The following is an 11,936-nucleotide window of genomic DNA, read 5'->3' as shown; positions in this document are numbered from 1 at the left end:
TGGGCTCGCCTGCGCGGGCCGCGCTCCCTGGGACTGACCCCCTGCCCGGCTCTGAGCGCGCTGGAGGGACAGACGGGCCACAGCTGCAGCCACCCACAGAGGAGGCCACGTCCAAACGCTGGGGAGGCGAGCGTGGTAAAGTGGAGCGCATACTTCTGTCCTAAAATAGATTTTATCTGAAAAAGAAAACAGATGGAGATGGAGATGATTTTTTTCTTTTATGAAAAGCACAGGAAGCTGCGTAAAGCTGCTGTGTCCTTCCCCTCCCCGCTCCCCTCCAGATGAGCCGGGAGACCTCGGAGGACCTCACTTCATGGAAGATCAGCTGATAAGGCCTGGCCGGGCGGGGGGCTCTGAAATCGGCAGGTTTCCCGAGCAGAGCTGGTCAACGGAACCCTCCTGTCTCTTTCTCCATCTGCGGCGAGACGAAGTCAAAGAGGGCAACGGGAAGAGCCTCTGTCTTTGCCCAACGGCAGGACACTGCGGGGCAGACCTCACACGGCCACGACGCCAGCTGTGAGAGGCGGTGCCCTTGGGGTTCCTGGTGCTAGGTGGTGGGCCACCCTGGCTGGGCCGCTGCCCTGGGCAGCAGCTCCGGGCCCTCTAAGCCGTCTCCCTGCTGGGCCGTGGAGCAGGCAGGCCCGGGTGCTGCCGTTGCAGGGGCAGGTACTGAGCAACACCAGCGGGGGAACCAGCAGGTCTTTCAGAATGTGGCTGTGAATGACGCTGCAAACAGGGGGTCTGGGTTTCCCGCCCGCCTTTTACAGCTGCCTGTAAATTCTTGTTTTGGGAATGCCTGAGAGTGTTAACAGGTCTGTATCATGATGAATATTATCTGGGTAAAGCCTTGATTCAGCAAAATTCCTCTTGACTCAGTTTGCCATCACATGACTCACTGTGGAAACGTTGAGGGAGAAAAGTCATTAAACTTCTCAGTGAAATGGCTCCATTTATTTGTGTAAAACTTGCTCTATTTATCTGAGATGATTATAAGTGTGGATCATAAACATAATTCTTAAGATAAGATTTTATGACCAGCAATTAACTTAGAGACGTGGGTTTCTTTCTATTCGATAGGTTATAGGTTTGTGCCAAAGTTAAGGACCCATTTCTTCTCACATAACGTACCCTCAGGGCGTGGAGATTAATAGCTGTAATAGGTGTGTCTGCAGCAAGAGATTGGGGACCACACCTCACACAGACACAGCATCTTAGCAAGACCCCAAGGAATTCCTGGGCATTTACAAAGCTTCAGTTAGGGGGTGAGACAAAACCAGTTCCCAAATAACACACAAGACAGCAAATACTCTGAAGCTTTATAGAACTGAGCTTCACAATCTTACAGGATGTATTCTTATCTCAGATCCTGTGACCAAAAATTAGCCTGTGTAGCCGAGGCTGCAGCCGTGTTCCGTGGCCAGGACCAGTGGGGCCAGAGCAGGCGGGAAGGCCCAGTCACTCAAGGTCAGGGACAGACTCATGCATGCACACGGCCGTCTCCCAGGCATAGTCGCACGGAGGTGAAAGGCTTTAAACGGCAGGCCAGCTTTGTGGACACCCCGGGCAGCCTACGCTCTCTGCCGGCCACCAGGCACTGCTGGGACCATGAAGCAGGACCCGGTGATGGGGAAAGATGAGGGTGTCTGTCCCTCGCACAATCTCCGAGGGCTGGAAGCGGCCGAGCATCCTTCCCGCGGGCTCTGGGTGGCCAGATCAGTTTTCTGATGAAACTGCGCTGGTGGTGAAAGTCCCCTCACCCGGAGCTGGGGTTCCCCTCAGGACTCCATTTGAGCTGAGGGACAAGAGCTCATAGTCATCAGTATGCCCTGTCTTGGGGCTTCCCTGGTGGCACAGTGGTTGAGAGTCCACCTGCCGATGCAGGGGACACAGGTTCGTGCCCCGGTCCGGGAAGATCCCACATGCCGCAGAGCGGCTGGGCCCGTGAGCCACGGCCGCTGAACCTGCGCGTCCGGAGCCTGTGCTCTGCAATGGGAGAGGCCGCAACGGTGAGAGGCCCACATACTGCCAAAAAATATATATATATATATATGCCCTGTCCCAATGCACAGATGCAGAGGTGGTTCCCCGACCCTGCCCGGCAGCCGGGATGGGTTTGGGGTTGAGAGAAGACAGCGCAGCCGCGCCCCTGCTCTGAGCTCTGGTTGCTCCACGGAGGATGAGGAACCCTGCCCAGACAGGGGCCCCCAGGACTGGGCTCCCCTCGGGGCCCACGCTGGCCGCACAGGTACGGCTGCTGGAGTTGAGAAAAGGTGGGATTTTCCTGCCCCCACCGCCCTTCAGACTTGGCGCCAATCACCATTTGGACGAAACTAGGTGACAGTTCACAGGATTCAAACATCGAGCACCCTGGCCCTTGAATTGAACTCGGCACCACATCCTCATGCAGTGAGGGAGGGAAGCCAAGGCTGCCACGGGGTCCTGAGCAATGTCTCCACCTCCCTCCCCGGACTGTATTGACACTGCAAGCCAAGAACATGGATGCTGGGAGTGAAATCGGGGTGAAGGGAATAAATAAGAGAAAAGGACGAAGACAAGAGTCCAAACAGAGTCCAGAATGAACACTTTGTGTCCCTGTACAGTTGCTGGGGGTGAGGGTGGAGGTTGCAGATTTTGGCCTGAGCTTCCTAGCAGTCAAAGCAAAAAGGGAAACTAGCTTTGCCCCTTTTCCCTGGAAGCCTCCAGGATGACCCACAGAGACCTTAAGGTCTTAGTTCATTGTTCTTGGGCTTTGGGTTTAAAACAAGAAAGAGGGAAAGGAAAGAAATTACTTAACGTAGAAACAAGACTAATACTCTTGGCATTTTGTAATTATCTTGTACCCCCCAGAGTCACAGCACAGGGTTGCACAACTGGGGAGTGATTCATAAATGTTTCTGGAAGTAGATTTTCTCTCCATCTCCGCCAGTGCCCTTGTCCAAGCCAGCCTCCCCCATCAGCAGTGTGTCTGCCCCCATCTCCTAAGTGGCCTCCCCTTGTCTGCTTGCACTGCCCAGACGCCCCGCAGGGACCTCGCTTCCCCACACAGTGCACGGCTGCAGTGTCCTGCCACCCAGGTCTCAGCTCAGACAACTTATCCGAACCATCCAATATTTTAGCACCAACCTGACAGCTTTCCACAGCCATTTTGCCACAAGATTTGGGGAAGAGGGGAAGATGGTGCAGACAGCGAGTGCACCTCCTTCCTAGAAGGGAAGCCTTGACCCCCACCACAGGAGAACATGCAGAGGGGAGCCCCCCGGCAGGAGGCGCCCAGTACCCCTCGAGAGCTCGTGTCTACTGGTTTGTCATCTTGTTCTTTGAAATGTAAAAATTATTTTTTATCCAAGTGTCGAATTTGTCTTTATAAATCATCATTGATAAAACCAAGAAGGGGCATTATCTACTGGTGAATCAGTGGATTCAGGGCAACGTCTCCACGACGCTACGAGAAATAAGCTAGATGGATTTCTTCACCCGCTATGCCCACCGAGGTAGATGCTCTGCCAAAGATGGGCATCTCAAGTGCACAGGATACTATTACTGTTACTGGGGTTGATTCTGTTATTATTTACCGTATTTCAAACGAGTGCTTCTCAAACTGTATATGATGAAAGACCAGCATATTTTTTTTTGTTCTGTTTTTTTTTTTTTTTTTTTTTTTTTTGCGGTACGCGGGCACCTCACTGTTGCAGCCTCTCCTGTTGCGGAGCACAGGCTCCGGACGCACAGGCTCAGCGACTATGGCTCATGGGCCCAGTCGCTCCACAGCCTGTGGGATCCTCCTGGACCGGGGCACGAACTCGCGTCCCCTGCATCGGCAGGCGGACTCTCAACCACCGTGCCACCAGGGAAGCCCCCAGCATTTTAAAATCGCCAATCCCCTGGGGACCGAAATATCACAGTCAGAACAAAAGCTGACAAAGCACCCACGGCTTACTCTTCGTTTTGTCCAACCTCAGGGTGAACGGCTCATGGCCACGGCTGTGGGGCTCTGGGGAGCGGGGCTCCTGACTCTGTGGGCAGTACTGGGGCCTCTGGACCAAGGGCTGTGCTCCCCACCCCCCATAACACCGTCGGCTGGCCACGAGTGACGGTCCCTTGTTGACCCAGGGAACGGGCTGGAAGTAGATGGTGAGTCTCCACGGCCCCGCCCCCCGCCTCCCTCGGTGAACGCTGGGCACACTCGGTTATTTTGGGGAGACCTCATCGGCCGAAACAGGTTGATTTGGTGGTGCTGACGTGCTTCAAGCAAAGTCTGTGAATGAAAAAGGCAAAGTTGAACTGTAAATGGTAGGATTTCAAACGTTTTTCCTTCCCAAGTTTGGCTTTTTGTGTTTGTAAGACATGCACACAAACGTAGGACATCTGCATTCGGAATATTTTCAGGAGAGAGAGGAAAGTGGGCAGCAGGAACGAACCCCCAAACCATAGGTCAGTCCCTGGGTCCTGGAGGGCAGCGGGTGGGGCCCCAGGGCTGCACCCCTCCATCCCCCCTCGCCCCTCCCATGCGATCGCGGAGGCAGGCAGGAAGCTGTCGCCTCGGTGACGAGACCAGATTCCGGGTGGTCCAGCGATGCTCTACATGAGTCACTGGGCCGGGGCGGGAGCCAAACTGGGCCCGACACCCACGTGTCCTCACAGCTCGTTGTTCTCTACACATCTCTGTGTGCACTAGCAATCCTGGAGGACTTTTATAAGCTTGTAAAAAGTACAGCCATCGACGGCAGAGAAAACCATGTCTAAGCTGAAAAGCTGTCCAAGGGCCAGAAGAGACCAGGCCCCGGATTAGGCAGAAGGGAGGGGCGTCCCCCGGCCTTGAGACATAGGAGGAGGGCCCTGGGATGGAGGCAGAAAGAGGGTCTCTGAGAGGCAGCCCCTGGTGGGCCCACCTCTTCCTGCTGGTGGGTGGTCCTCGAGTCCCTGGGGCTCAGCTCCCCTCTGCTCTCAGCCTCAGGGCCCTCCCGGGGGTGCAAACCCCACACCTACCCTGCCTCCCCAAGTGCCATATTCCAGCCCGTGTGGTCTGACCGCTGAGCCCTGCATCTCCCATGCTCAGGGGGTGGCCCTGCAGAGTAGTTCCTGGGGCTCCTGGGCCTCACGGAGAAGCTGCCTTCCAGGCACCGTCAGCTGGTCAACTTGGATCAATTCTTTTCCAGGTGGGTCTCATCCACTCTTGTTTCCCCTCTCCAACCCTGGGAGGGGAGATTTTCCCAGCCTAGCCATGGGCTGGCTCTTATTTCGAGCACTCTTCCGTCATTTCACTGGGGTTCGGGGAGGAGGCAGTGGACACGTGGACACAGCCCACTGTCTCTAGGGGACGCTCTTTCCTCTGCTCTTGGGGAAACAGGGGTTCTCTTCCTGGGTGTATCACCCACCAGGGCCTTGGCCATGAGCCTTGTATTGTGGAAATACAGTCCTCAGCTCTTGAAAAATAAGGAAAAATAATCCTCCCACCTTACGAAGGTGTTCCAGCCTCCTCTCGTGAATGCGAGGCTGGGGGGCATATGGTGCGACGCCAGACGTTTACAGAAAAGGGCACCAGAAGCCCAGTGACGCCAACACCTAGAATATTACTCAAGGAAATAACGGAGGACGTGGACTACAATCCACTTACAAGGAAGTTTGCTTCTATTAGTAAAAAAACAAAGCAGGTTAAATATCCAACAAAATGTCAGTTTTACAGAAATATATGATATGGAGGGAGTGTCAAGATAGCTAGTGATTTCCATATTGACAAAAGTTTGAAAGTGTAATCATCAAAATGTTACCATTGGGCTTCCCTGGTGGCGCAGTGGTTGAGAGTCCGCCTGCCGATGCAGGGGACACGGGTTCGTGCCCCGGTCCGGGAAGATCCCATATGCCGTGGAGCGGCTGGGCCCATGAGCCATGGCCACTGAGCCTGTGCGTCCGGAGCCTGTGCTCCGCAACGGCAGAGGCCACAACAGTGAGAGGCCCGCGTACCGCAAAAGAAAAAAAAAAAAAAAAAAAAAAAGTTACCATTAAGAAAAAATTATTTTTAAGTTACCATTGTTTACCTCTGCATGGTGAGTTTATTAGTATATTTGAGTGTTTTCATTTTTGCTTATCTAATCGTGCTTCTTAAAATTTCTACAATAAATGCATCTTGCTTTTTAATAAGAAAAAATGTTGTTCATTCAAAACAACCAGTGTTAAGCTGAGGTGATGGCAGGGCTGGTAAGCTGAGGTGATGGCAGGGCTGGTAAGCTGAGGTGATGGCACGGCTGGTAAGCTGAGGTGATGGCAGGGCTGGGGCTAGACCCTAAATAGTGCTTGACCAAGTTCACCTGCAAAATCCAACTGACCCACAACCAGCTGGAGATCGTCTCTGTCACCAAAGAGCTCTCAGATTCTACCTCCGAGGACTTTTCTGGGAAAAAATCTCCCACCGGGAATGGCAGTGCTTGCTGAGACCAGAGCGCACTGGGGGCCACAAACATCTGTGCAGAGGCGGACGCGGGGCCTGCCCTCACGACACGTCCAGCCCAAGGAGCCACCGGCTGCGGGAAGAACAGAGCCCGGGCGGCCGCCCTGTGGAGAAAGGCAGGCAGGGGCCGGCACGGGCGGTCCAGGCAGAGACCTCACGCCCCACGAGGTCAGGGCCATGCTGTCCTGTCCATCTTCATGCCCAGTATCCAGCCTGGGCTGACACAGAAGAGGCTCCAGAAACGTTTGCTGAATGACTCACCGATGGACAGCCCCCCACCTTCCCTGCCCACTACACTCGGCGTCCGCCGGGGCGCACCACACGTGAGGACGCGGGACTCCACTGCAATCTATGCAGGGGATGTGGCACTGTACAGAGGCCACCACTCAGGGTGTGCCACCACTGCCCTCAGCACTGGGACCCTCCCCTAGTAGGCTGTGCCTCCCCCAGAGGGACACCCAGACCTGGATGGGTAGGGGGCTGGGAAAACTCAGCTCACGGTGCCGAGGGGAAGCATCTGACCCAACCCTGAACTTTGCTGGCAAGGAAGTGAAATCCACGAGGAAATCTGGGGAGTCTGGGCTTCCTCACACTCTGCGGGGAGCCGTCTTGGGGGCGGTAAATCAGAGTGGGAAGGAGGCAGGAAGGTGGGAGGACGGGGTGGGCGTGGGGCTTTGACTTGAAAAGGTTTGCTCTCTGGGAAGGGTACCGTTCTGAAGAGCGTGCTTGTGTGAGCACGTGTGCATGCATGTGGTTGTACGTGGCAGTGCTGCACGCGTATGCACGTGTGCATGTGTGTGACTGCACGTGTGTGCCTGTGAGGCTGTGACCTTCCCAGCAGGAGATGCATGTTTGCATCAAAGCCCATGGAGCTTGGCAGGGGGGATTGGGGGCATCCCCAAAAGGTTACTCAGCTTCCCTGGGAGGGGTGAGCGCTGCCTTCACCCACATCCACAGCGAGGGGTCCCTCAGGTCCCCCAGCCCTATCCTGGGCCTTTGGAGGTGGCTTGTCCCCAGGGAGGGGTCCGTGTGGGGGTCCCCAAGGAAGGACAGCTGTGTGTCCAGACCTGCACTGTCCTCTCCATCCCCTCGCCCACCTGCGCGCCCTCCTCTCGCTGCCCAGCCCCACCCTGTCTACAGCAGAAGCACACCCTGCCAGCCTCACCTGGCTGCTGGTTGGGGAAGCATCCCTGGGTCGGTGGTCTGTCTGAGTCTCTGTTTCTTCTCCTTGTGGGCTGGGAGTGCCCTTAGGAGAGGCAGGACCCGGGAAGAGCTCGGACAGACACTTGGTGCTCTGACCCCTCCCCACGTGGTGCATGGGGGCAGATGCGGTCCGGTTTTGAATCTGGCCCCTGGCCTCTCCTGTGCGGTGATTCACTCATCTCCGATGGACGCTCACGTCTCCCCTTAGAGGGTCAAGCTGTCGACCATGGGGGCCCATTCAGCTCGGGGTCACATCCTTCTGGGAGCCTGGGTGCGGGGGCAGCCCGGTCACCCCGGAGGGGCAGCAGGAGCTGTCCAAGGCCCTGAGGCCCAGCGCCCTCCCGGAATGCTCAGGGGGGCCCGTCGGAGGGCAACCGGTGACCGTCGCAGCTCAGGCCTATCCCAGGGCCTCTGCAGGGCCCCCACCACCGCACCCTTTGCTCCTGGGAAGTCCTCCTGCAGAGGGATGGCTTCCCGAGGGAGCCTTGCAATGTCCTGACCTGTTTGCAGGGTCGATACTGGCAAGCATCAGACTTGGATCTGCCGTCCAAGCGATTACCTCACGGCCCGAACAGACTCCGGCGCCCTGCAACAGCTCTGGAGAGTCGAGGGCAGCTGTCTGATTGGATGGGAACCGTGCAGGATGGGGATAAATGGGGCGAGGTGGGCGTGTGGGCAGCAGCGTCTCCCACGGCTGAACTTCAGGGTCAGGCCAAGTACTGGGGGCTGGGGTCCACCCTGGCTGGGGCGGTAGTCGCCTGGAATGCAAGCTAGCCCGCACTCAGCCCTGCAGATACAGCCAGATGTTCGCGACGGGGAGGGATGCTGGCGTCGGCAGGGCAGGCAACAAGGGAGGCTGCCGGGACCTGGGGCCAGATTTCTGACATCCTCTCAGAAAAGCAACAGGCCAGGCCAGGGCCAAGACGCCCCCTTGGGGAGGGAGGATGGGGGAGAAGCACAGGAAGGCATGGGAGACAACGTGTGGCAGGTGGAGGGTGGGCGGGAGGCTGCAGGGACTCAGCGAGGGCCCTGGGCTCTTCCGCTGGGAGGGAGGAGGGGGGAAAAGAAGTTTCAGGGTTTGTTTGATTTTATTTTGTTTAACATCTTTATTGGAGTATAATTGCTTTACGATGGTGTGTTAGTTTCTGCTGTATAACAAAGTGAATCAGCTATACGTATACATATATCCCCATATCCCCGCCCTCTCGCGTCTCCCTCCCACCCTCCCTATCCCACCCCTCTAGGTGGTCACAAAAACCCTTGTCAGCTTGCAAGCGCGCTGTAGCCTTGTGCCAGGAGGAGGAATGTGCGGGGCCCCATGCAGGGAGAGGTAAAGGGGGACAGCACTCACCTTCGCCCCTTCGCCACCGGTGACCCTCGCCCCTCCCAGGACGCACCTCGCCTGTGGTCTCTCTTCCTCTAAGGACTAGACACAGCATCACTACCGTCCATCCACGTGTGGCAGGTGCTGTGCACAGAGATGACACAAGTTGTCCCCTCCCCGCACATCCGTTTCCGGGGTTATCACGGTAACCCGAGGGCCAGGGCTTGGAGGCCTGCCATGCTCACCGGAGGGACGGAGTTCAAATCCACAGAGATGGCCGTTCTGCCTTGTTGAATCCCCGAGTCCACACTCCCAGCAGCAGGTCCACGTGCTTCCTGGGCCCCACGCCGTCACTGGAGAGCGCCGGCTGCCAGTGTGGTTCAGTTCGACGAGCCTCTGTCTGGTACCTTCGACCCATTTTGTCCCTCTGCACCAGACACAGCCCGGATCTGCCCCTCTGCTCCCACTCGGAGACACCCTTCCTGTCTCCTCAGTCTCCAAGCTGCCCCATCCCCAATTCTTCAAGCTGCTGTCAGTATGAAGGGGTTCCTCGGTCTATGGTTGCGACATGTCCCTACCCCTGGGACCCTGCACTCAACACCATTTCCCACTGCCACGCCAGAACAGAGGCTCCTTGGGGCAGTGACCCAGCCCATGTCACGGGTCACATGACATTGGAGCTCGGGTCTCTGCACACAAGCCCAGTGCTTCTCTGCCAAGCAGCAGGGGCTGAAAATCATTTCCCCCAGGGAGGGACACATTTCTTAAAGAGAAGCCTTGAGAGGATCAACGCACACAAGCTGCTGAGGGCGGCAGGGGACAGGCAGCCGCAGCCACGTGTCGTGCCCCGCCCCCACTAGAAAGGTCATCCCTGAGGTCATGCCGAGGACCCGCTGTGGTCCCGGCACAGGGACTGAAGAGCCCCAGGCTATACTGCTATGTATGGTATGTTTGTGTTCACCCTTATTTCGTGACGCTGTTTATCCGGTTCTAGTAAACACCCTGGTCCTTTTTAAGGACTGCGTGGCACACCTTTGCACGCATACACTACAAGCTGTGTAAAATTTCCTTTAGTGCTGGAGATCTGAGTTGTTTCCATGCCTCACCCCCCGACCTTTTTCAACTTTTCATTGAAGCTTTACATACATACACATTTCCCATCAGTTTTTAAAAGAGACTTTAAAAAAAGCCAAATAAATGTCTGTCCTTGAGGAAGAAAATAAAGCAACTTTGAGGTCACGTATGTTCCTCCTCCATCCCCAATTTTAGCAGAAAAATTATGTATGTTTGGATTTGCCCCCATAAGTCAAATGCTTAATGCACAGCTCTTCTTTGTAGAGGGGAGAGTTCTGTCTCTTATGAATCGTCCAAATCCCAAAGGTGGAAATACTTCACTGAGCACATTAAAATGATTCAAGATTAACTAACCTGCGTTGGCTGGGAAGAGCCGCTCCTGCGAGGAAATGGCAAAGGGGTCACTTCAGAGCCTCGTCTGCGGCTGGCTCACCTCGTCATCAGGAAACGCAGGGTGGCCAGATGGGTCACGCAGAACCTCTGAGCTGGGGCCCCGACTCCCCCCAGTTTCCCCGGACTCCCCCCAACTCAATTCACCTGTTTCCCTGGACCCCTAACTCCCCCCTGGCTTGCTCCAGCCTCCCAACTCCCCCCCGGTTTCCCTGGACCCCCAACTCCCTGCTGGCTTGCCCCGGCCCAAGGTGGTCATCCCCAGGAGTAGCGAGGATCGGCCGCTCTCCATCCCAAGGTCCTTCCCTGACACATGGAGGAGCTGGGGCTCTGTGAGCACCGCCACACCAGGCTCAGCACCTTAAGGAACCTGTGACCCAGGGGGGTAACCCGGGGCAGCCTCAGGTCACCCCCTGGTCGGAAGCCTAGGGGCTGTGGGTTCTGAGCCTGGCTGACCATCACCAGGACATCAACCTCCTTTCCAACTTCATTGGTCCTCCAGCCGGCAGCCACCCTGCCATGGGCTCCCCACCCCCGCCCCTCCCCGGGACCCTCCTTCCACCTCAGGCTGGGCCTCTTCCCTCTGCCCGGAACGGCCATCTCCAAAGGGCCACAGCCCAGGCCCAGCCCAAGGCCGCCTCATCCCAGGCTCACCTGGGCATCCTCCCTCCAGCCTCCCCAGATTTCCTTTTGTCTTGCACGGTGATGAACTTGGCGTTGATGTTCTGGGTGTACACGTCCTGACTCCCCACCTACCAGACAGCCAGCTGGAGGGCAGGCCTTGGGCTCGGGGCAGCGGTAGGGGCAGCTGGATGAGTGGGGACCTGGGGGGCAGATCCGACTTGATTCTGGTCCCTGAGAACAATCTGAATGTGGAATTTTACTAGAGGAGAGGGCAGATTTCCCAGCGGAGGGGAGAGCAACGGTGAGGTTCTCACTGAGTACACGAGACTGTGTAACTGGCGTGGGTACCTGTGTGACTCGGGCAGGTGGGGCCTGAGGAAGACGTTGCCGGAGAAGACACGGGGCTTGAGAGAACCGTCGACCCTCCCGTGGCTATCAGGTCTCTCCACGAGGACGTGCAATCTCACCTTCTCAACAGCGTCTTCTCTCTCTCTGCCTCCTCCCTGCTCTCTTTATGGGTGAAATCATTGTGAACGGATGTATATACTAGAGGAAGGCACTAAGCTCGGGGAAGGAGCCATTGGTCAGATGACGTCATGCCCACTGTAATTGTGAATCTACTTATCACCCTCCACTGCCTGGTCTTCTAAAGAATTTCCCCAAACATATGAAATGATTTGTTCTCCCCTGAGAAAGGTAGATGATCCAGACCAGGGCTTCTCAAACTGGGGTTCCCTGAAACACTGGTCCACTGGGTGGTTAACAGTTTTCTTACTCACACAGGTTTGCTCACTGAAGGGGTTTATGGTACTGGTTGAAGGGCTTCTCAGAACCTTTGGTGCCCCGTGGTGAGCCGGGACAGCCTCCCAGGGATGC

This window comes from Phocoena phocoena, chromosome 7, assembly GCF_963924675.1.
Source record: "Phocoena phocoena chromosome 7, mPhoPho1.1, whole genome shotgun sequence".
In the NCBI taxonomy this organism is placed as follows: Eukaryota; Metazoa; Chordata; class Mammalia; order Artiodactyla; family Phocoenidae; genus Phocoena; species Phocoena phocoena.
This window is presented reverse-complemented; position numbering follows the sequence as displayed.